Consider the following 27,858-nt stretch of genomic DNA (forward strand, 5'->3'; position numbering starts at 1 on the left):
TTTCACATTAAGCTTTGAAGGTTGTCAGTGTAATCAGATTTTATTGCTCATTTTATTGGGCTCATACATGCACTGCTGATGATGAGATCTGCAAATCAGAGGTCAGGCATTAACTATTGACATCAGTCCTCAAACCATTCCAGGTATGTGTCAGACAAACACATAGGGGCTTTAAGCAATAGAGCAAAGACAACTGCCACACATATACACATTCAGCAATGGTGTGTACACGCGTGAGGTATGGTGCACAGTACATGCCAGGGTGCTGTACAGGTGCATAGCAATACTGTGCACATGGGTGCAGTGTGTTCCAGGGGAAGGGGCATCACCTACTAATGCAACTCATGCATCACAGAGATGTATAATGCTGGTAACAATTTATTTATTTATTTAAATTTGCTGACCGGGAGTGTCCAACTTGACGTGGGTCCATTTTCAGCGGAGGCCGGGGGAGAAAAGCTCCACAGTAAAATAAACAGACAGTAGTTACATTGGATTACATAGCGATTAACAATTTAACATAGAAATTACCTACAACATATTTACAGATGAAGAACATAGTACATCAGTAGACAACTAGAATCTTTATCTGTGAAGTACATAACAGGCATTAACAAATGTAACAATGAGAAGTTCCTGCTGTATAATAAGTACTAGGCTTATGAGCATCTGAGCTTGCTATCATCAAGGTAGTTAGTGGAGGTGAAAGAAAGGTAGTAGTTGGATGGGGTGGATGATATTAGAGTGGGAGTTGCAAGGGCATAGCCAGCATGTTTTTAGGTGCGCTTTTAATAAAGTTTTGAAGTTGGTGCATGATGGTACGGAGTTAATTGTGGGTGGGAGTGAGTTCCATAATTTGGCTATGGCACAAGAGAATAGTGCTTCACCAGCAGAGTTATTGGCTTTAGTGATCTGCAAGTGATTTTTGTTGCTGGATCTTAGTGGTCTGGTGGTGCGATAGGGTTGGAGTAGATTCTGGAGGGATGGGACATTTAGTGGATGGTTTACTAGTTTGTGGGCGAGTGAGAGTTGATACCACTGAAGGAGGTGAGGGAGTTCAAGTCAGCCCAGTTCAGCAAGTGAGAGACAGTGGTGACTACGGTAGGATGCCCCTGTAGCAAATTTGGCGATTTTGTTGTAGCAGGTCTCTAGCTTGTTTAGATCACATTGCCTTAGGTTGGTATATACTGGAGAGGCATAAAGTAGGGTGGAGATAAGGTGGGAATTTGCTATTGAAATCTTTGCTGCTTTGGTGAGAAATTGTTTATTTCTGTATAATGCTCCTAGTTTTTTGTCGACTTTTTTTATGGTCATGGATATGTGAATGTCAAATTTTAGTTTATTGTCTATTTCCACTCCTAGCAATTTGCTGTGTTCAGTTGGGTATATAGTGGTGTTGTCTTTTGCTGTGATGTTAAAGTGAGAGTTGTTTTGAGTATGTTTGGTGGGTTGGAAGATGAGTAGTTTAGTTTTGTTTGGGTTGAGTATTAATTGGGCATCGGATAACCATGTTTCAACAGAGGAAAAGGCTTCCTGTGTGACTTTTTGCAGTTTGGGTAGGGACTGGGCTGAGCAGAAGATGGTAGAGTCATCTGCGTGAAGTGAGTGTGCCATGTTTGGTGGCAGAAGCTAGATTATTGGTGTAAACAGAGAAAAGTAAGGGTCCAAGGATGGATCCTTGGGGAACCCCTGTGGAGACAGGTAGTTGGGGAGATATGTCATTCTGCCATACAACGGATTGTTGGCGGTCAGACAGGTAACTCTGAAACCAGTTGGTGACTGATTGTGAGAAGGATAGGTTATTGAGGACAGAGATAAGTTGTTTGTGTGGGACCATGTCAAATGCTTTAGATAGGTCTAGGAAAGTAGCAGAGGAGAGATCACCATTGTTTTTATGCTGAAGAATAGTGTTAGTAAAGGAGAGTAAGGCAGTGGCGGTGCTATGGTTTGGTCGGAAACTATGCTGAGTACTGGAAAGGAGGTTGTTAGTAAGGAGGTAGTGTGAGACCTGAGATTGTATGCATCTCTCTAGTATTTTGGAGAGTGGAGAGAGAATAGCTATGGGGCAGTAATTGGTTAGTTCTGCAGAGGGTCCGCCTTTGTGGAGGGGAATTATATGTGAGACTTTCCATAATGTGGGAACGTAACTTTCTAACAGAGATCAGTTAATCAAGATGGATACTGGGTAGGCCAGAGTATCAGCTGCGATTTGTAGGTATTCACTTGGGAGGTTGTCTGCTGCTAATTTGGTGTGTTTAAGTTTAGTTAAGAGTTTTTTTATGTTGGAGGTAGGTACAGGAGGAAAAAGAGAAGGCAGTGGGGATATTACTAGTTGAAGGTGTGGGTTGGAGGGGAGGGGGGTTGTGTTGTTTAGCTAGTGATAGTATGGTTTGGGTGAAGTGTGTGTTGAATGAGGTAGCAGTATTTTCTGAGGAGTGAGGGATGTTAGGAGGAGGGGTACTGACTTTACCTGGGTGGAGGATGGAGTTTACGGAGGACCAGAATTGTTTGGGGCTGTGTTGTGAGGAGTCTAGGGCAGACTGGTAGTATTGGAATTTGTCCCATTTTATTAGCTTTTTGACTCTATTGCGTAGTTCTAGGAATTTCTGTCTAGCTGCGGGGGGTTTGGTTTTGCGCCAGTGCTCCCAGGCTTTATCCCTGTTTTTAATTTCTGACTTAGTGGTTTTCTGTAGCCATGGGGAGGGTTGTGCTTTGGTTCTGGAAAATCTTATGGGGGCATGGTAATTAAGGATGTTCAGGAAGGTAGTATTAAAAAATTCAACTGCGTCATCTAGACTGAGGTACTTTAGAGCATGCCAGTTACATTCTTTGAGGGATGAGATGAATGTGAGTGGGTTAAAGTTTATTTTTTTATGTATTTGACGATAGATGACAGGTTTAGCTTGGTAGAGGTATTTTTTGAGTAGGAATGTTGGGGAGTGATCACTGAGGCTATCTGATAAGCAGCCTGTTATATATGACTGGGGGTTCTTACTGACTAGTATCCAATCCAGGGTAGTGTGCTTGCTGGAGTTTTTATTTATCCTTGTTGGTGACTGGACTAGTTGGGTGAAGCCATGAAGGTGTACATGATGGGTTGGATTGTTGCCAGAACAGGATTGCCAGTCAATATTGAAATCACCTAAGATGATAGTTTCTTGGGGGCGATGGTGGGTAGACCAGCTGAGGAGGTTTTCTAGTGGAGGGATGTTTTGGCCAGGTGGGAAGTAGCATCCAATTATGTTGATGGTTTTGTTTTGGTTAATTTTGAGGTTGGCATATATTATTTCTTCATTGCCTATTTGTGGAGCTGATGATTTTAAGGTCTGGATGTTTAGATGCTGTTTAAATATTATAGCTACACCACCTCCTTTTTTATTTAGCCGGTCTACTCTTAGTATGCCGTAACCTGTAGGGAGTATTTGCTCACTGGTAATGTGAGGTTTTAGCCAGGTTTCTGTCAGGATGACAATATCTGGGGCGTATAAGTCAATGGTGGCATGGAGTTCATGGACTTTGCTGGATATACTTCTAATATTTAGGCTTAGTAGAAGGAAGTCACTTGGCTTTCTATTGGCTGTAATATGGGAGAAGCTGTGGTTTCTAGTCTGATTATGAGGATTGGGGTTGGAGATGGTAGGGCCAGGGTTGGGGTGGATGTCTCCACTTAGGGCTAGTTTTGATATGCATGAGATTATTAGTTTTCTCAGTTTTTGAATGTGTTTGTTTATAAGGGAAAATTTATGATTGTGCTCTGTGGGTAATAGGTATGGTGGGAAGGTTACTATGTTAAGTTGTAGTGATGCTTTACGACTGAGTAATATAGTTGGTAGAATATGTGGGGGGTGCATAGGGATGGTTCTTGAGCTGGTGGGAGGGGAGCTGAGTATGGGTGAGACATGGGTGGTGGTGTGAGTAGTAGTACAGTGGTAGTGGTTAAGTGGGGGAATGATGGAGCTTTGGTAGGATGTAAGATATGCAAGGAGAGTGCATGCAGTGAGCAAAGAAAAGGTATGCTTGTACATGTCAGTTGAGGAGGTGTGAAAGTAGAGGGAATATGGAGGAGGTAGTGTTGGGTTAGTGCTGTGGTTGGCTATTGAAAAGATGGGAGGGGTTTGAGTGCAATAAAGGTGGGACCACTGGGGGTGGGAGGGAATAGGGGACAGGGTGGGGAGCAAAGCGGGTAGAGACCCTGTTAGGGTCTTGTATGAGGGGCTGGAAACAATCACAAAGCAAGACAAGTATGTGTTAAGAAACAATCACAATTGACCAAGGACTGCTCTGAAACTGTAAGTTCTTTCTTAATTTCTCAGGTGGAAAAACAGGATAACCTTGTATCAGTAGGCTACTGTGGTCATAGTTTAAATTATCAAACACACATTATTGATCAGTTATGGATACTATTTGCTAACAGAAGGGAATAAGAGAAAGTTGAAGATGTGTGTGATGGTGGCGGGGGGGGGGGGCTGCTTACAGCCAAAGTATAGTGCTCTCCAGGGGGAAATGAAGATTGGCTCAAACAGGTAGACACATACTCAAAGTTAACTGTAGCTGTCTGCAGACAGTTCAGACCTGGACTGCGCTTCTCTTATAAGATTGTTAAAGGTGGTACCGCAGTTGAATACTTAAGAGTGGTGTTAGGTCTAGAAAAGAAGAGTACAGAGAGGAGTAAGCACTTTTGAGATGGTAAATATATATTATAAAGATTATAAAAAACACACTGAGCAAATAGCTACCACATGCAGGACAATGTCCTGAACCACTACTTAGTATATGCAGATACTGAGCCAATTGGAAGAACATTAGAAAACAAAAACCCAGACAGTTATGCAGCCACAGATAAAAATATAGTGAGCAGCAATCTGTTGTGGTTCTCTAATGTGATTCTATCCACCAGTAAAAGCACACACTTATAGAAATAAGTTAGACACTAGTATGAGCTGTCTACACACAACACAATTACATGAATAACATTAGTGAACAAGGTGCAGCTATGCAACTAGATCATACATATTATTATACTATAAACAACTTGGTGCATACAAAAATGCTAGCATGCCATAGTAACATCAATAATAAAGCATAAAACAAGGATTGAGTATAGCTGCACTGCATGCTGTTGAGTGCCATATGTCATGCATGTTGACTGTAGGGTAATGAGAGGTCTGTGTAATATCTTTGTGCCACCTCACCTGTAAGTGTGTGTGTGTGGGGGGGTGAGAGAGTGTGTGTAGAGGTAAGCAATAATGTACAGGTCTTCAATTACATTTTTTGTTTTCCCCTCACAGGTGGCGCGGTGGGTCAGGGTCCCACCTGCAGGCAAACTGATGTTAGTGTCCATACAGACTCTGACAATGATGATAGGTAGGGTAAGGCACAAGTAGGGTTGTCAGGGGCAGAAGCTGTATCATCGGTTGACATCCCACTTTTATCCACCCCATCCCTGCACACAGTCACAATGCCCATACATACCCCATCACCAGTGCCCATAGATAAGGGACAGTTGGCGGGTGGTGGCATGGGACAGGACAGTGTGGGAACTATGGCAAGTGTGTCTATACACAGGAGCCATAGCTGGATCACTGGAGAGGTACCACACAGGCAAATGTACAGGGTTCCCATAGGAGGGCTGCTGGCCATCATGCCCCTGGCATAAGTGCCACAGCAGGTGTCACCAGATGCATGTTTTGGGCCACCATGGAGGCACAGGCATGTATGGAATGTTACATCAGATAGAGTCTGAGGCTCCTAAGGGCTACTCATTCTGCTGTACTTGACAATATCCGTGATCTTGAAGGTGCCCACCGTTATTTTTCAGAGGTCCTGGATAGACAGTTGGGTGAGATGGTGGGAATCCACAACCATGTGGTGTCTGTGTTAGAGCATATGGTGGGAGTAGGGCATCAGCCACATGGACATAGGTCAGCAACACTAACAGGTGGAAGTCTACATGGGCATGCTGCGTAGTGGCCATACCAGCACTGCAGAGTGGGTGCTGTCCACACCATCACAACATAGCAAGCAACGTGCATGTGGTCCTGGCCAGTCCCAACAGAGATGCAGATTCAGCTGACATCTGTCATCATCAGGGGATAGTAACGTATCTGGGCTTCTACCTGGTAGAGCCCATGGAACCCCTGGCAGGCACAGTTCTCGTGTCCATGGCCGGACACGATGAACTGTACACGCTGTATGGTCTGCAGCTGTCCAGCAGACCCCTGTATAGGGCAGCCACATGGCAGAATCGTGTGCATACACACACACACACACACACACACACACACACACACACATCATCAACACAGCTAGGGCACACACACCACATCTGCACAGCCCAATTGATAAAGGACCCCTTAACACACACACACACACACACACACACACACACACACACACACACACACACACATGATGTCAACTAAACGGCTCAGCCTAAGTGTCTGGCAAACCCACAACACAACCTGTGCATATGATGAAAACTGTGCCACATCCCTGTCATCCATACCATCGATGCAGGGACATGCTAATATGGTTTTGATGCACAGGGTGAATTTACTAAGGTTTAGCAATGTAATGCTGTTTAACATGTTTTCAGCTGGAATGTTTAATGCTTACATGTCAGGGTGTGTAGCTGTGCAGCCGTGATGCATTATAGCTGTTATTAACACTAACTGATTGTGGTCTCCATAATATATTCAGTTTCTGTTGTAGGTGTCTATGTGTCTATGTGTCAGCAGGATGCTGGTCTGCTGTCCTTTCCTACAAGGGGTATAGCAATGTGGTGACACATTGACTGTGTCATATTCTGGGTACAGCTGAACACAAGTAACAGGTCTGTATAACAGTTACTGCATGTGCCACATGGCTGATAGGTCTGAGGGGTGTATACAGGTGAGTGCATGGTGGCTGATGGCAGCAGCTCTTCTACAGTGGACAATGGTAAGTGTACTGGGTGGCAGTCACCAAATGTTTGTGAATAACATTCACATACAGAGGCTTTGGTGTTAATGCAATACACAGAGAATACTGTACACATGGATGTACTTAATTTTGCAGTGAACTCATTTTGGCCCATGTAATTCTAGCAAGACAAAATAGATAATACTTCACATTAGTAAATAATCAGTCTGCCAGTTTAATGTCATTGACAATGGTACTGGCAGGGTATATGTCCTCTTCCCCAATGTAGTGCAATCCTGGAGTTGGTAAAAATAGGTGTGCTGGTGTGGATGGCACAGCCCCTCACTTTGGTGGGTGTGGGGATGGTGTAGATCCACACATTGTGTGATTAACAATGCTTAACCTGTTAACATAAACTGTACAGTATAACAGCAGACTAAGTGGGGGGGGGGATACACACAACAATAACCCCAAAGAGGGTGGCTGTGCCCACAACAACCACACCCAACTATATATACCAACTCCAGCTTCACTGTACAGCTGTACAGTGGGGAAGAGGGCATTTATACATCTACTATTAGTTTTGATGGAATGAATTTCCACAAGATGATTCCTTTGAAATGTTAGCTTTTGCCAGTTAGTTCACAGACAAATGATCTCCTGGGACATGTATGCTCTGCAAACTGAAGTAGATCCCTTCACATACACACACACTTACTTGGCAACACTGAGAGTAGAATCCCTACTTAGGTACTTATTGCTACTAATGTATTTGGCCTTAATTGCACACACCACAGAGCTTTTAGGGTGAGTTGTGTCCCAAGTTTCTTGTTAAGTGAAGAACATCACCAGGCATTTTATATTATGGTAATGGGAGCTGTACTGGGTGTTAATGAACAATACATAGTATGACATACTCTCATATACACATTGACAAACACATAACAGTCATAAACACATCTGACAGACCTGAGTTTAGCAGTGCTAACTACCTTGTCAGTGAGTCCATTCTGTTACAGAGAATTTGCACAGAGCACATGCATCATTGGGCTGGATAGTGCAATAAGTTACCTGTATAGTTGATGGTGAAAGCGGTCCTCATACAGTGGACCTATGGACATGTACTGGGGGTACCATGGTGTAAAGATAGTATACCCAGCATCCACACCCCACATTGGATATTGTACTCACTAAAACCCATGATAATGCTCTGACATACCCACAATCACACATTGACCAGGACTGCAATACAACCCCTTGTCTATCTAGTCAGTGCTACTACAGGAATATGCATTTATTGCACATGCCAGAGGGATAGTAGGGTGAGGGTATGTCATGGCTCTCCTAATGTCAGCAACATCACTATCCCTTATAATATATGGCAAGGTTTATTGTATTTGGAGAATGTGGCCTCAGAATGCTGTCTCCTACAAATATACACACTTGCACATATAACCTTGCCAGGACTCAGAGGGTAACCCACACCTATCTACCCATTTGTAGAACAGTGTTATGCTAGTACTGCAAGCTCCAGGTAGCCCATAGGGTGAAGAGTGTAACAAGGCACATTTAATGTCAATTACAGCAGCTGCCATTGCAAAGTATGGCAATGGGGGGTGTAGTGGGTGAGAAGGCCCTCAGAGTATTGTCAACTACAAGTTTACAAACACACAGACACTGCTATTCGCAATAATGCACACTGACACATTTGTGATTACTGGGGTCCATAGGTGCAGTTGTTCCTAGGTGTGTACCAGGCTAATGTCCATGAAGAAATGAGAAGAGTAGGGCATGTGGGTACACTAGTCTCATGCCACTTGACATTTATCAGCAGGCCATCTATCAACTGATGCCACTTGAGTGATCCCCAGGGTGACAGTTAAATTCAACATCCAATCATCTGTTTTTCTCTTGCAGAGGGCCAGTGAGGTACTACAGTTGACATGTATGCAACATATATTACATAACATGGCCAGTGTCTGTGTTAGAGACCTGTATCCAAGCTTGTTCTGTTGACTGTGGTAGTCTGGTTGAGGTATCTATGGCATGTGGTGCATACAGGGTGGGGTTTCCTAGCTGTGACATTCATAACAGCTGGGACGACATGTCAGTGTCAGTCAGTTATAGATTACCTGTAAGCAGCCAAAATGGATACCTGACATCTGCACATCTGTACAGAGGACAGAGAAAAATCAGCTAGCCAACAGGGTATGCATTACGATGAATGTTTTGACAGATAGACATCTGACAGTGATAGGTATACCATTATTACATGACAGCAGCCCTCAATGACATGTCCTAAACACATAATAGTCTACAGTTAATATCCACATATCAGATCAATATCCAGTAGCAGATACTTAATAACATACAGCTCACACACCAAGAACATGATAGTCAGTACTCAGAGTCCAGCTTTGCATGCAGGGGTGTATGGTTCCAGTACTACAATCTGCAATCTACTCTTACTTGGAAAAGCACTGTTAAAAGTAGTAATGTAATGATGCAATAGATGCAAATGTGACTGCATATAACCTGGGATACTACCCATGTATGAAACACATACAAAGAGAAAAGATTGTTGTCCTAGCCATGTATACTCAGGTGTCCCATACAGTATACTCAAACCCCTTGCTACTGTAATGACAGCACATAAAAGCATGTTATGTACATGGAATTAAATACACTTATTAAAGATGTCATTACCCTGTTATTTTATCAGACTGGAATGTGACCACTGGTTACCAGGACTGAGCTATGCTTAGCATGTGTAAGCATTGCTTAAATGTAAATGCTGAGCAGATTTGTGAGTGGTAAGCAAAGCCTACATGATGTAAGTGCCTTTTCATTTAACCATACTTTAGCACCACCTACCTTTGAGCAAACTCGCCCAAACCCACTTAAAGCTGCTCAAAATTGCCTTAACCACTCTGTATCCAACACTCCTTGTTCTGCCTAGCAACAAAATAAACAACCAATGCAGGTCTTGAACCCAGGGGCTGTACCCTATAGTAACAGCGGTTAACCACTGAGCCATGAGAGCTGTGAAGATGTTTGTTGTTTTTTCAAATATATCATTCAGTACACAAACTGAATAGTAGTGAACATCTGCTTTGACTACTACAATTGTTTAGTACTTGTAAGTGAAAATAGTGTTGAATCAGTTATGTTTTTATATCTAAATATACACATATCAGATAAATATGGTTGGATACATCTGGGAAGGTATATACAACACTCATGTTTACACATAACAATGATATGGATATATATATATATATATATATATATATATATATATATATATATATATATATATATATATATATATATATATATAACCGGGAAAGTCTGACTAGATTCCACAGATCCTGTTTTCAGCGGAGGCCCGGGGAGAAATGGTTCAGAAGCCTGTCTTTAGAATGTGGGAGGAAACCGGAGTACCCAGAGGAAACCCAGGGAGAACATGCAAACTCCACACAGAAGGAACCCCAGAGGCGACAGCATTATCCGCTGCACCACTGCGCCGCCCAATAGATATATATATATATATATATATATATATATATATATATATATATATATATATATATATATATATATATATATATATACATATGTACATATGTATATATAACATATGCCCATAACATGAAGTAGAGTCATACCTCAGCATGAAAAGTCACAACCTGTTAGTGCAAGGGAATGTAATGTAAGTATTGCGGGTATAAATGTAGAATGTTGCTACAGTAACAGGGGTTATGTCAACAGACATATTGTATAGGAAATCACGTCTGATACTGACATGTATGCCATCAGTTACTGACAGACATTATAAGATCATCATAGTGAAGTACCACACAAATGGAAGTAATTATCCTGTGGAATACAGCAGAGATATGACCAATAAACGTGGACAGTCTGACAAAATCTGATCAGTCCAGAGGTATACACAAAACTCCTTAGTGCAAGACGTGTGGACCAAGCCTGACAAAGTGGATGTTTGCAGCCATGGAAATGGGGATATCACACAAATACTGGAATAGATAAGCTCACACAGTTGATGCATTCACACCCTCCTGTCTGTCCTAACACATATTAACAGGAGGAGTAGAGGTTTCAAGCCCACATACTTCCCACTAGTTAGTGACATATATCTTCACAGCATCCCACTGCTTTTACAGAAATACACAGCACTTATGGTGGCCAGACATCAGTACTTCTGACAAATATCTGGACATAACATCACACTAGATTAATACAATGAGCTGCTAGGCATGTCACAAAGCACTGTGTAAACTACAGGCAGACCGCCACAACACTGATCCAAGTTTCCTATGGGGGAATACACATGTTCTTACATATAGCAGGCACTACAGGCATGTAACACCATGGAGTAACAGATACATGTGTGAAAGTGCATACCCACAACCAATTTCAACACAGTCACAGTCACATTATGGTAAGCCTAATTAATAGTACAGTATATGGGCTGTGTGAACAAAACCATCCTCATATTTGCCACTCACACACTAATCCTACATATACTAGCCCAATACATAGTGTAGTCTGATGCCTGACTGTGGTATGGGGCATGTCTCAGTCTGGCCCTACAAACATATACACTGATAGGGTCCTGGAAACTGGAGCAGCATGTAACATCAGATAGAACATGACTAAGAACACTGACATCTACCATAGTCTGTACAAAGGCCAAGTAACATATTCACAAAACACACTCTGTCAACAATCACCATAAGTACACAGACCTCACTACTGTACAGACTACAACAGAATGTCCAGGTTTTGTCTTCAAATATAAGGCCTACTATACATAACATGTCTAGCAGTCTGATATCTCACTGGCTTGTTATCAGGTATGATGTTAATAAATAATGATATGCTGTACATATGTACCTCTTACTGCATGACATATGGACAAAGGGTGACAGACTTGGGGGACAGAGGCACAAACACAGAGCCAATATTGACATATTGCTGTGATAAACTGAGAAAATTCCTAGTGTAACAGGGTTTGTTGTGACATATCTCTTCTGTGGGATATGAAGTCAGTAACTCACATGGATGTCACCATGTTCTGATTGCAATCAGCAGAGTATACTACTGCATTTCTAAAGATAGGAAATGTGTGGGTAACACACCACATGTAAGACTCCAAACTCTGTCCAATCTGCAGATAGCCCTACAGATGAGAGTTTCCTCAACCACATAACACTGTCATGCCAGACTTTAAATCATGTACAACAGCCATATCTACACAAACCCTGTTAAACCAACATTACTTCAAATGTAGAACAGCAATACTTACATTCTGTCCCCATGTCTGTAACATCTCCCTCCTGTTTGTTGGCCTGTCTCCACAGTGTATGTTTTAAGAGGTATTACCAAGTACCCTCTGTGATGCTGTTTGTCAGACACCCACATGAAGTCCTGCTCACAGTGAAGGAAAAGGGTCAACACCCACATGAAGTGCTTAGTTATAGGAGCGTGTTTCCATGCATTTGGCTATAGGAATGACTCCACAGCTGTTCCACATGCAATTAACAAGTGGCGGACTGCAATTCATGCACAGGCCATCAGCTGATCATGAGCATTACTTACAAAACTCAAGCTGCTGCCTATGCAAAGCAGATGTACTTTTCCACATCCATCAGAGAGGAAGAGAGATGGATAGAGAGAGAGAGAGAGAGAGAGAAAGAGAGACAGTGACAGAGACAAAGTAAGAAAGGAAGGGGGTAAGAGAGTAAGAGCCAAGCATGTTTGTCTATGATCCGTGGGTGGAAAGTGGTATCTGAGTATTTTAATGGTTGCCTCCACTGTTTACTAATCCATACTGTCACATAGTAATTGCACATGGCTGTACACATTTATGGCTGAAGATTATTTACAACAACCTCAACAGTGTTTGAAAACTGTTGGTCTTGTAATGTGGACATTGGGACATATAGACCCTCAATATAATGATGTAGCAAAACCCACACTGCAATGGATCCTGTCATTACACAATCACCCAAACAGTATATTGATGACACACGCTTACCAGTACTGAGTTTCAAACCATTACTTGACTCTGTATTGCTATTACAGTGTTATGCAGTTATTGCATGCGCCACACAGCTTACATGTTGGAGAGCTGTCCAAAGGTATCTTTGAAGGTGAGTGACATCAGCAACAGTGCTAAAGGAGGGGTAAGGGAAGTGTAGTAAGTGTGAATGTCCACAAAATCAGGTATCAATGAAGACATACACCCACTCTCTCAGAAAAACACACACAGTATCACAGTTGGCAGGATCAAGATTAGAACCTCTACCTAACTAGTTTGCTACACTTAATTAATAGGCATTTATCACATGCACCACAGAGCTTATAGGGATGAAATATTGCCAAAGGGTTATTTCAAGGTGAATGACATCAAAGGGCATGCTAAAGTAGGGCAATGGGAGGTGTAGTGAGTGTGAATGGCTTCAAAATCATTCATCTCCACACTCACACACACACACACACACACACACACACACACACACACACACACACACACACACACACACACACACACACACACACACACACACACACACACACACACACACACACACTTGCCAGTACTGAGATGCATAGGTTCATTGCTTCACAGGTGTGTAGTAGGTGAATGGGCCTGCAGGCTTTTCAGGCCACATGACAATAGTCTCCAGTGTGGCTCAGGGGTGTAGTCCCTGGAGTGGTCCCCAGGGGTGAGTATTGTATTCACCATACACTCATCTGGGTTACTATTGTGGGTGGCCAGTGATGTGCACTGCTTCCCATGTATGTGATATATATTCCATAACATGGTTAGTGTCTGGGTTGTGTACATGTCCCACATGCATGTTGTCTGACATGTGGAAGTGTACTTGAGGTCTCGGGAGCATGTTGTGTGGACTGATTGTGATCTTCTGATGTAGCATTCCTGTCCTCATTTGGAGAGACCTGGCTATATAACTGATGATGTACTTTCATCTACATTGACAGCATGATACAGGTATTCAGTGGAGTTAGTGGTGTCTGTCCATATAGAGCATGTGTATAAGGCATGGTATTCCCTTTGTGGGTTTTTTTTTGCAGACTCTAAAGTTGTTGCAGGTGTCCAGTAGGGAACATAGCAAAAGGGCCACTGTAAGCATTTATTTGCCTACTTCAGAGATGGAACAGGGTGCCATGTCCTTTTTCTTGCTGGATAACACACAGTCAGAAGATGTAACACATCAAAGTACTTTCTGATGTCAGTGGCACTGTTGTGGTTAACAGCTAAGTAGTCCACTGCAACCACACTGTGCTTACTGTGAGGCAATATGCAGGGAACTACCAATATAGAGACTGTTGCCTAGCCAAGTGTGTTTGTGTATGAGACGTGGGTGGAGAGTGCTCTCTGAGTGATAGAAGGGTTGCTATATTGTTCACCTATCCATAATGGCACATGTAGGTCTATGGTTTGTCTACAGCAGCCTCTTTGTTGTTTGATATCTGTTATCCTTGTAAGGTGGACATTGTGACATATACTAGGTCCTCAACATAATAATTTAGCAAAACCTACCCCACAATGGATCCTGTTATTACACATTCACAGCAACCTCCACACAGGATACTGATGATAGACACACACACACTTACCAGTATGGAGATTCAACCCCCTACCTATCTATGTATTGCTATTATAGTGTACCACATTTATCGCACATGCCACAGAGCTTAAAGGATGGATACTGTCCCAAGGAACTTCTAAGGTGAGGAACATCACCAGCCCTTGTAAATATTGGCATTGGGTGATGTAGTGGGTGAGAGATCCCAAAAAGACTTTTACCCTACACACATATTCACATTTGCCAGGGGTGAGAATCGAACCTCTGTTTAATAATCTGTACATACCATCACATTGCACATTTACCACATGCACCACTGACATGACATGGGTCAGGGTTGGCAACAGGTACTTCTGAGGTGGATGATAGCTGCAGGACTGCTAAAGTCAGGCTCTGAGATGTCTACTGTGTGTAAATGGGGCCAAAATCTTTAAGGTACACACGCAAACACTTGTCACAGATGAGATTCAAACCCATACCTCTGTAGTTACTATTACTACATTGGTCTGCATTTATGGCATGCGCCATGGAGCGTACATTTGGAAGAGCTCTCCCCAGGTATCTTTGAAGGTGACTAACATCAGCAGCAGTGCTAAATGAGGGGTACGGGGAGAGTAGTAAGTGTGAATGTCCATAAAAATCAGGTATCATCAAAGATACACACACGCTCTCAAACAAACACACACGGTTTCATAATTGCAATGTTTGGGATTAGAACTCTTAACTAACTAGTATACTACATTATAGTATGACACAGTTATCACAAGCACCACAGAGCTTATGTGTTGGAGAGCTCTCCACAGATATCTTTGAAGGTGACTAACATTAGCAGCAGTGCTAAAGGAGGTATAAGGGGAGAGTAATAAGTGTAAATGTCCATTAGATCAGGTATTATCAAAGACACGCACACTCTCTCATACAAATACTCACACTTTCACAGTTGCCGTGGCTGGGAATAGAACTCCTACCTAACTAGTATGTTGCACAACAGCATTATACAGTTATCACAAGTACCATGGAGCTTATGGTGCTGGCATTTGTCCAAAGGGTTATTTCAAGGTGACTGACATCAGCAGGTTTGCTAACGTAGAGCAATGAGAGGTATAGTGACTGTGAATGGCCTCAAAATTATTCATTTTCACACAGAAACACAAACACACACTCAGTTTCACAGATCCCATGTTCGGTATTAGAAGTCCTACCTATTTTTCTACACTACAGTATTACGCACGTATCGCAAGCACCACACAGCTTATAGGGCTGAGACTTGGCCAGAGGGTTATTTCAAGGTGACTGACATCAGCAGGAGTGCTAACATGGGCAATGGGAAGTGCAGTGTGTGTGAATGGGCCATAAAATATTCCTCAGGAAACACACATACAACACTCAGTCATACACACCTTTACATTTGACAGGACTGGGTATACAAATGCTAGATGAATACTGATTTGTACTATCATGTTACACAGTTATCACAAGTAGCACAGACACTATAGGGCTAAGGACTACCAAAAGCTATGTCTATAGTGATTGACATCATCACATCATGTGATATTGGCCAATTGGATGTGTGGTGGGTGGGACAGGCCTCATGATGGAAATCTATCTGTCACTGTCAGTCTCTCAATTCCCCACATAACTGTTTTTGTATGTTTGACATATTATAGTGTGTTGTCCTTCGATATGTATGAGTATTCCTATCCAGGTTGTGTGCAAAGCATGAATGGTGTGCAATGTGGTGTGTATGCACAGACATCTGTGACAGACAGATATGTATAGTCCACTGCTGTTGTCAGACATGGGCGTCATTTCTCTAAGTGTAGGAGCATGTCCAGTATGACCTTTTGTATTGAGTGTGGGAATCCATTCCAGGTAGGTTGTACTCCAGCCCAGGATTTAGTGTTCTACACCTACAACTACCAACCTGTTTCTGCAGGATACCTGTAGATAGGTTGACAATATGGAGTCACAATAGGTTACAAATAGTGGGATACTGTAATTATTGTGTCTCTGCTGCTTGTGTTACATGGCTGTTGTTAGCAGAGATATTCTGACATATGTACTATTTTACACTGTGATGTATTATGTCATCAACTACTGATAGATGTACTTATTTGCTCACAGTTATTTCCTGGGAAGTACAAGATGAATGAAGCTGGGTCCAGCATTGTGGTCTGCAGCCTACATATTCTTGCACACTCATGCCATTCTGGAGGGGTAGCTGCAGAAACTTGCTGATGGGTCTGTGTAAATGGTCCAGCACCTTGGTACTGTGGTGGTTGAGGATCCCCTGCTTGTACATATATCGACGTAACTGAATGGCCATATCCTGCTGTGGCCATACCTCTCAGCTGTACAGATTCACCCAACTTATCCAGAGGCAGGGCTCATATATCTGGTAATTTCCCCTTCACATTGTGGTTTACATGCAGGTTTGTAGCTACCCATTGCTGGGTTTGCAGACAGGGGTAGTATGAGCACACATCAGAGTTTCAGACTTCACACACTCCATGATGTCCGTGCTTCTACACCCCCCACTCTGTTATTCTATCATCTTCCTAACATTATGCGTGCAATATCTGAGACATATCCCTATAGTTGTCCCATCATCCCAGCAGTATTTAGGGGTTGGTCCACAGTTCATGCAGTAGGACATGGTGGTCATGCTACTGGGATTTGTCAACAAGGCCTTGCATTTGTTTTCTGTGGACTGTGTTATGTTGTTAGTTGGGACCCTATGAGATAACATACATTGGCAGTATGGGTGAGGCACAGACCTTTGACAGAGGACTGTAGGGCATTTGGTAGTGGTGCAGGCCATCTGTAGCAGGCCAGTGCATTCTATCACTCTTACATTCCCAGGCTGCAAGCCACTAGATTCCCCTGGGGTGACAGGGTAAGTGTACGAGGTGTTAATGGCAATAGTTCCTGTCCATAATAATCCATTGGTCTGGATGCTGGCAGGGTGCTGCTTATAGCTAGGGACACACCTGCATGGGACACCTCTTCAGCATGCTGCATTCTGTGGGTATTCCCATACAGAAGGGGGAGTCATACTGTGCTCTTTCCCACCAGCAGGGATATGACCTGTGATAAACCTGTGGCTGATAGTGGGGTGAGCGGAGTGCATGTGAGATATGGAAGCTTCTTGCAGCTGACTCACAGATATACCTGGGACATTCCCCTTATGCTGCCTTGTGCGGGGACATTGGCAGTCTCTCATTACTTCATAACTGTGCCTTTTGTGGTCTGCCCATGACTGGCAAGATTACATCCATATTCCATACTACACAGACAACTAATGTGCTGCTAACCTGTATGTGCAATTCCAAATGTGTATGCATTTGGCAGTTACATTTTATGTACTCTGTCTGCTGACATGGATATTGCTAAGATGCAATGTGGTTGGCACTGCAGTTGTCGGAACATGGCCCTGTTATTAACAGTACTGGACATAGGCTACTGAGACACAACCCTCCATGCCTACATGCTGACCACTTTTAGACAATATTGAACACACAACAACCTAACACACATACCCTTGCATATTGTACACATGCAGCAATCTATTCTGTAAATTGGGCCAGCTCAGGTAATCTGTGCTTAACTGTTATTAAACCCACATGCACATGTTACTGCATTTCTGCATAGGATTGTGGGGGGGGGGGCACACCTGATAACTGTAAACATTTGCTATGAATGTACTGGTATTTCAGGTACTCTGTTGGCTTCCATTTTGTTTTGTATTCTGACCTATCATGCAGACTAGCTGGATATCAGTAGAGTACAGACCTTAGGTTTTATTAACCTACATTTCAGTTTCAGACTTCTTACCCTTCAGAACTAACATACAATTGCCAGACCTGTTGTAGTCTGTCTGTGTAGGTCTGGAGGGGACTGTTCACCATTGCCATGAATTGGATGCCTTAGCACAGCCTTTCTTTATGGTCATCTACACCTGTCCTCCTGGCTGAGGCTGGTGTTGGGTATGTGAGCCTCACTGACATGCATGTGTATGTCCTATGGACACACATTTGGGCCACCACATGTACTGCAGTGGGATATTTCACCTTGTCTAGTACTGCCTACACTGTTGACACCAGTATTTGTTATAGATTTCATGCTGCCCATATAGGTGTCCACTATCTGCTGCCACCCCATTCAGCCACCCAATTGCATGCTCACATCCATACCACAGATACAACTAGCAGAACATACTACTCCATTCAGCAATTGATAGGAAGAATGACTTCCCTTGTGAATGTGCCAATATTGAGGATGGTGCTGGAGGGCTGACTATATTGGATGCACAAAGTACACTCCCTATACATGGTAAAGCACAGGTAGTGTCATGTTTGACATCCCTTTTACTGTATGTGTGAGTCAGAGAGAGGTGTCATTCCCTGGGTCCCTACAGTGTCAGTGTATGTGCTATGCATTGCCTCTTTCCCAAAGCCTGGGCATACTGGGCATGCCTCCTTCTGCCTACATGGGCAGGCTCAGGTTGTTCTGCCTCTGAGTCCATCTGTGCCTGTCATGGCCTTGGAAATGGTGGAGGGCTGTGTTGCCCTGCCCCGTGCTGTTCCTGCTGCAGGGTTTTCGGCACAATCATATTGTGTAGCATGGCACATACAATGAAAATTTGTATACATGTAGCTGGAAAGTACTGCAAGGCTCCACCAGATATGTCCAGGCAGTGGAACCATGACTTGAGCATCCCAAACACATGCTCTATTATGATTCCAGTTTGTGCATGTGCCTCATTATGGAGTTCTTGTTTGGGTGTGTCTGCATTTCTGATGGGTGTCATCACCCACAGCTCCAGTGCGCAACCAGCACCCCCCACTAGGTGGCCATATTGGATGTCTCCACTGGCAAATTTCTGTATCACATGCCAGATGTGGAAGTCGTGATAGCTTCCAGGGCTGCCAGCACACACATGATCTGGCAGTTGATGAAAGGGAAGCTTTTGCGGTTTATGTAGACCCTACCCCACTCACCAGTTGATGCTTTGATGTGTATGTGCATGCAGTCTATAGCACCCACTACCTCAGGGTCTTTTTCCATTTGGTGGAAGAGATGCATATTGCTGGTCAACACCACACGGATGTTGAGGAAATATGTGTGCTCACTGGCATGTGCTGACATGGCATCCAAGAACTGGTAGAGTATCCTGGATGCTGATGCCTGTGAGATCCCCATGATATCTGAAATTGGCCTTTGGAAGGTACCCGTGGCTAGTATTCATAACCCTACACATACCTTGGTATCCACTGGGATGGATTCCTCTTTGTTTGGTCTGTGTGTGAGGCATGGCCAGCACAGCTGAACAATTTGCTGTAAAATGTCCCTGTCCACCCTATAGCACTCCACTATCTCCAGCTCATGTACCCCCTGGTAGGTTACCATGGGTCTGTACACTCTTCTCCTCCTCCTCACTGTGGGTTGGTCATCAGCATTCACATCCTCACCACCCTCAGTCTCTTCCACGTATTGATGTATGAGAGCAACAGCAGCCCCTAACATTTTGTTTGTTTTGTCAGGTAAAATTTCCCCATCTGTGTACACCAGTGGTGTAGAGTTTGTGGGAAAAAAACAGAGTGAAAGGTGTTTCCATAGTTTATAGTATTATGCTGGCCTGGGCTGCTTCCTGTGTAATTGGCTTATTCTGATACATTTTACCTGGCAGCTGTGCTAGTTCTCCTTGATAGCCTTCCTACTGTTGTTTTCCCTTCCCATTGCCTTCCCGTTTTAAGCCCTGAGGTGTGCCTCACATACCTAGTGCTCAGATGTGAACAGAGCTGCTATTTCCTGTTTTTTTTTTTAAACCCGTTTAGGCAATGTAAACACTGCCAGGCAGCCTCAGACACACAACCTTCCTTAGCTGTGCTTTGCTAAGGGCAAACACGGGCCACAGAGCTTCAATAAGCTTACAGCATGCATGACACTCCCCCCTTATGAGATCATTTACCTTTTATACTTATACCATTGTGTTGCTGCACCTACACAGTTGGGTGCAAGCTAACACTGAGAGGAATTCTATGATTCAGTATCAGTCCCCTCATTTGCATAAAACAAAATGCTAATTCATAGTTACCACACTCACACTGAGCCTTCCCCCTTAGCAACCACTATTCCTTGGTATTATTGTCTTATGCATGCCATTGACTATCTTGGCAAAATGCTGATTTGGGTTTAAAAGCTTATTTCCAACTTTTTTTTTCATATTTTAGGGCTAATCCCTTTGCAGACCTCTGCTCTATGCTTAAAAGGCTGAAACTGGCCAAAAAATGTATTTTTTTTATAATTTTGCAACTATTTCCCATGCCAATGGCCATTGGCATGCCTACTAGATTGAATACATGCTTTCTTTGGAGCTGTCATGCCTCTGTTTTGTAATTTGCAGAAATATATTCGGTTAGTAACCGAATACATTTCTGCAGGTTACACTATTCCTGCACAGATACCAGCCTGCTTCCTGGATCACTAATTCACCTCATTTGCATGTTTTTCACCAGCAAATGGGGTAATTAGTATATAGCAGTGGTGTCCATGCAGGAATAGTGCAGGAGTGCTTGTGTACATCCCGGGAGCTCATTTCTGGATCACTCATCGGCCATATTGCTTATAGCAGTTTTTGCACTATTCCTGCACACTGTGTAGAGCTTGCTGAATCCTGGAGAATAACTTTTTTTGGCCATTTTCAGTCGTTTAAACATAGGGCAGCAGTGCGCAAACGGGATCGGCCCAAAAATAAGAAAAAAAGCTGGAAATAAACTTTTAAACCAAAAGCATCATTTTGCCATAATAGTCAGTGGTATGCATAACACAACAAGACCATGTAATAGTGGTTGCTACAGGGAAGGCTGAGTATCAGTTTTGTAACCATGCATTAGCAGCCAGTTCTATGCAAATGAGGTGAATGATACTGAATCACAGATTTCCCCTAAGTGCTAGCTTTCAGCTAACCGTGTAGGTGCAATAACACCATGGTCTAAGCCTAAGAGCTAGATGATCTCATAAGGGGGAGTGTCATGACTGCTGTAAGCTTATTGGAGCACAGCGGCCTGTTTTTGCCCTTAGCTAACCACAGCTAAGGAAGGGGGCTGTGTCTGAGGCTGCCTAGTAGTGTTTAAATTGACTAAATGGGTGTGCACGCCACTGACCAGGTTTTACAAAAAAGAAATAAAATAAACCAGGAAATAGCAACTCCATTCACATTGGAGCACTGGGCATGCGTGGCGCACCTTGGGGCTTAAACAGGAAGGCAATGGGAAGGGAAAACAGCAGTAAGTAAGGTAATCAAGGAGAACTAGCATAGCTGGCAGGTGAAATGTATCCGAATCAGCCAATTATACAAGCAGCAGCCCAGCCCAGCACACTACTATAAACTATGCAAATACCTTTCACTCTGGTTTTTCCCACAAACTCTACACCACCGATGTACACAAAAGGGGAAATTTTACCTAACAAATCAAACAAAATGATAGGGGCTGCCATCACTCTAATAAATCATTATGTGGAAGAGGCTGAGGGTGGTGAGGATGAGAATGCTGATGACCAACCCACAGCGAGAAGAAGGATAAGAATGTACAGACACAGGGTAACCTACCAGGGGCTACATGAGCTGGAGACAGTGGAGTGCTAAAGGGTAGACAGGGACCTCCTACAGCAAACTGTTGAGCTGTGCTGGCCATGCCTTACACACAGAACCAACAGAGGGGAGCCCATCCCAGGAGATACCAAGGTATGTGTAGGCTTAAGAATACTAGCCACAGGTACCTTCCAAAGGCCAACTGGGGATATCATGGGAATCTCACAGGCATCAGCATCCAGGGTACTCCACCAGTTCCTGGATACTATGTCAGCACATGCCAGTGAGAACATATATTTCCGCAACACCCATGAGGTGTTGACCAGTAATATGCATCTCTTCCACCAAGTAGCAGAATACCCTGAGGTAGTGGGTGCTATAGTCTGCACTCACATACACATAAGAGCATCACCTGGTGAGCAGTGTAGGGTCTACATAAACCGTAAGGGATCAAACCCCATCAACTGCCAGGTTGTGTGTAATGCCCAGGGCATTATAATGAATGTGTGTCTGGCAGCCCTGGAAGCTATCACGACTCTCACATCTGGCATATGATGCAGCTGTACCAGAGATTTGCCAGTGGTGACATCCCATATGGCAAGCAAGTGAGGGATTCTGGTTACTCACTGGAGCCATGGCTGATGACACCCATCAGAAATCCACACACATTGAACAAGAACTCCATAATGAGGCACACACACAAACCAGAATCATAACAGACCATGTGTTTGGGATGCTCAAGTCATGGTTCCACTACCTGGACATATCCAGTGGAGTCTTGCAGTATTCTCCAGCTACATGTACCCAAATGTTCATTGTGCCATGCTACACAATATGATCCTGCGGAAGCAGCTGCAGCAGGCACAGCATTGGGTAGAGCCACACAGCCCACCACCATTGCCAAGGCTAGCGCATGCACAGAGTGACTCAGAGGAGGAACAATCTGAGCCTGCCCCTGCAGGCAGAAGGAGGCATGCCCAGTATGTCCTGGCTTTGGCAAAGAGGCAACGCATAGCACATCCACTGGCATGGTAGGAACCCAGGGAATGACACCTCTCTCTGACTCAGACATACAGTAAAAGGGATCCCAAACATGACACTACCTGTGCTTGGCCATGTATAGGCAGTGTACTATGTATATCCGACATAGTCAGCCCTCCAGCACCATCCTCAATACTGGCACAGCCACAAGGTGAGTCACTCTCCCTATCAATTGCTGAATGGAGTAGTATGTTCTGCTACTTGTATCTATGGTACAGATGTGAGCATGGAAGGGAATCGAGTAGCTGAATGGGATGGCAGCAGATAGTAGACACATATATGGGCAGCATGAAATCCATAACAAATACTGGTGTCAACATAGTAGGCAGTATTAGACAAGGTGACAAATCCCACTGCAGGACATGTGGTAGGCAAAATGTGTGTCCGTGGGACACACACATGCATGTCAGTGAGGCTCACATACCCAACAACAGTCTCAGCCAGCAGGACAGGTGTAGATGATTACAAAGAAAGGCTGTGCTAAGGCTTCTGATTGATGGCAACGGAGAACAGCCCCCCCCCCCTCCAGACCTACACAGGCAGATTACAACAGATCAGGCAGTTGAATGTTAGTTCTGACGGGTAAGATGTCTGAAACTGAAATGTAGGTCAATAAAACCTAAGATCTATTCTACAATGATATGCCTCTTGTCTGGATGATAGGTCAGAATACAGAATGAAATGGACGCCAAAAGAGTACCTGAAATACTAGTACAGTCATAGCAAATGTTGACAATTGTCAGGTCCCCCCCCCCCACAATTCTACATTCAAATATAGTAACATGTATGTGTGGTTTAATAACAGTGGAGCACAGATTACCTGAGGTGGCCAAATCAGCAGGATAAATTGTTACACATGTACAATATGCAGGCCTCTGTGTGTTAGGTTGTTGTGTGTTGTATATTGTGTGGAAGTGGTCAGCATGTAGGCATGGAGGGTTGTGTACTGGTGGCCTATGGTCAGTACTGTTGATGACAGGACCATGTTCTGACAACTGCAGTGCCAAACACAATGCATCCCAGCAAGACCCAATCCGGCAGTAATCCATACTCATTGTTTGGATGCAATATATGTCCCCATCTGAAAGATGGACATGCCATGAATGTGGGCCCAGACATATACACAGTGCACAGGTGAAAGTACCCTAGACAGAGTATATAAAAATGCAAATGTCAAATGCAGACACCTTTGGAATTGTACATACAGGTTAGCAGAACATTAGTTGTCTGTGTAGTATGGAATATTGATGTAGTATGGCCAATCACTGGCAGACCACAAAAGGCACAGTTATGAAGTACTGAGAAACTGCTGATTTCCCCACACAAGCCAACAAAAGGGGAATGTCCCAGGTATATCTGTGAGCCAGCTGCAAGAAGCTTCTGTAGCACACATGCACTCAGCTCACCCCACCATCAGCCACAGGTTCATCACAGGTCATATCCCTGCTGCTGGGAATGAATACAGTGTATATGACCCCCCACTTCTGTATGGGAATACCCACAGAATGCAGCATGCCAAAGAGGTGTCCCACGCAGGTGTGTCCCTAGCTGTAAGCAGCACCCTGCCAGCATCCACACCAATGGATTAATAAAGCCAGGAACTATTGCCATTAATACCTCGCACACCTATCCTGTCACCCCAAGGGGATTTAGTGTCTTGCAGTCTGGGACTGTAGGAGTGACAGAATGCACTGGCCTACTCCAGATAGCCTGCATCACTACCAAATACCCTACAGTCCTCTGTCAAAGGCCTGTGCCTCACCCATACTGCCAATGTATGTTATCTCATGGAGTCCCAAATAACAACATAACACAGTCCACAGAACACAAATGCAAGGTCATGTTGACAAATCCCAGTAGCATGCCCACCACATCCTAATGCATGAACTGTGGACCAACCTTTAAAAACTGCTGGGATGAAGGGATAACTATAGGGATACCTATCAGATATCGCTTGCATAATGTTAGGAAGAGATAGAATAACAGGGGGTGGGTGTAGAAGCATGGACACCATAGAGTGTGTGAAGTCTGAAACTCTGATGTGTCACCATACTACCCCTGCCTGCAAGCCCAGTAATGGGTGGCTACAAACCTGCTCGTACACCACAATGTGAAGGGAAACTGACCAAATATATGAGGCCTGCCTTTGGGTAACCTGTGTGAATCTGTACAGCTGAGAGGTATGGCCACAGCAGGATATGGCCATTCTGTTACGTCGATAGATGTACAAGCAGGGGATCCTCAGCCACCACAGTACCAAGGTGCTGGACCATTTACATAGACCCATCAGCAAGTGTCTGCAGCTCCCCCTCCAGAATGGCATGAATGTGCAAGAATATGTAGGCTGCAGACCACAATACTTGACACAACTTCATTCATCTTGTATTCTCCAGGAAATTACTGTAAGGAAATAAGTATATCTGTCAGTAGTTGATGACATAATACATTACAGTGTAAAACAGTACATATGTCTGAATATCTCTGCTAACACCAAAACCATGTAGCACAAGCAGCACAGACACAATTAGTTACAGTATCCTACTATCCTTTGCCCATTGTGACTCCATATTGTCAACCTATCTACAGATATCCTGCAGAAACAGGTTGCTAGCTGTAGGTGTAGAACACAAATGCCTGCACTGGAGTACAACCTACCTGTAATGAATTCACACATTCAATACAGAATGTCATACTGGGCATGCTCCCACACTTAAAAAAATGAAGCCCATGTCTGACAACAACAGTGGACTATACATATCTATCAGTCACAGATTTCTGTGCACACACACCACATTGCACACCATTCATTTTTTCCACACACATTGTAAAGGAATACACACATATATCCAAGGACAACACACTATAACAGGTCAAACATATACAAACAGAGATGTGAGGAAGAAAGAGACAAGACAGTCTCAAAGAGCTTCCCATCATGAGGCCTGTCCCACCCATCACACATCCAATTGGCCAACATCACATGATGTGCCAATGTCTATCACTGTAGACATTTGTTTCTGGTAGCCCTCAGCACTATAGTGTCTGTGGTGCTTGTTATAACTGTGTAACATGACAGGACAAGTCATTATTCATCTAGCAGTCATATACCCAGTCATGTCAAATGTAAAGTTGTGTGTGAATGAGTGTTGTGTGTGTGTTTCCAGAGGAATGGTTTATGACCCATTCACACACACTGCACTCCCCATTGCCCTAATTTAGCTAGCCTGCTGATGTCAGTCACCTTGAAATACCTCTTTGGAGAAGGATCCCTGTATAAGCTCTGTGACACGTGCAATAACTGTGTAATGCTACAGCGTGACATGCTAGTTAGGTAGGGGTTCTAATCCCAAGCATGGCAATTGTGAAACTGCATGTGTGTGTGTGTGTGTGTGTGTGTGTGTGTGTGTGTGTGTGTGTGTGTGTGTGTGTAAGAATCAATGGTTTTGAGGCCATTCACAGACACTACACCTCCCATTGCCCTACTTTAGGAAGCCTGCTGACCTCAGTCACCTTGAAATACCTACTTGGACAAATATCAGCACTATAAGCTCTGTGGCACGTGTGATAATTGCATAATGCTATAGTGTAACATACTAGTTAGGTAGGAATTCTAATCCCAGACATGGCAACTGTGTGTTTGTGTGTGTGTGTGTGTGTGTGTGTGTGTGTGTGTGTGTGTGTGTGTGTGTGTGTGTGTGTGTGTGTGTGTAGGGATCAATGGTTTTGAGGCCATTCACAATTACTACACCTCCCATTGCCCTACTTTAGCAAGCCTGCTGATGTCAGTCTCCTTGAAATACCTCTTTGGACACAACGTAGCCCTGTAAGCTGTGTGGCACGTGCGATAACTGCGTAATGCTATACTGTAATATGTTAGGTAGGAGTTCTAATCCCCAACATGGCAACTGTGAAACTCTGTGTTTGTTGGTGTGTGTAGGGATCAATGGTTTTGAGGCCATTCACAGTCACTACACATCCCATTGCCCTACTTTAGCAAGCCTGCTGATGTCATCTACCTTGAAATACACCTCTGGAGAAGGCTAGCCCTATAAGCTCTGTGGTGTGTGTCATAAATGCAAAATAATGTAGTTGCAGTAACTGCACAGCTATGGGTTTGAATCTCATTTGTGTGTGTACCTCAAGTACACATCTCAGAGCCTGATTTTAACAGTCCTTCAGATATCATCCACCTTACAAGAATCTGTTGTGAAGCCTGTTCCATGTCAGGTCAGTCGTGCATGTGGTAAATGTGTAACATAATGGTCCATAAAGGTTGCTAGATAGAGGTTTGAACCTTATCCCTGTCAAATGTGTGATGAGGGTAAAATTATTTTGGGATCTCTCACCCACTACATTATCCAATGCCAATATTTACAAGGGCTGGTGATGTTCCGCACTTTAGAAGTACCTTGGGACAACATCCATCCAATAAGCTTTGTGGCACATGAGGTAAATGCAGTACACTGTAGAAGTAATACATATGCGTTTGAATATCTGTACTGGCAAGTGTGTGCATGTCTGTCATCAGTATCCTGTATGGAGGTTGTTGTGATTGTGTAATGGCAGGATGCATTGTGGGGTGGATTTTGCTAAATTATTATATTGAGGATCTACTATATGTCACAATGTCCACCTTACAGGGACAACAGATGTCAAACAGCAGAGAGGCTGCTGTAGACAATCCAT

The sequence above is a fragment of the Protopterus annectens genome, chromosome 12.part0 (assembly GCF_019279795.1).
Source record: "Protopterus annectens isolate FY-2018-M chromosome 12.part0, PAN1.0, whole genome shotgun sequence".
In the NCBI taxonomy this organism is placed as follows: Eukaryota; Metazoa; Chordata; order Ceratodontiformes; family Protopteridae; genus Protopterus; species Protopterus annectens.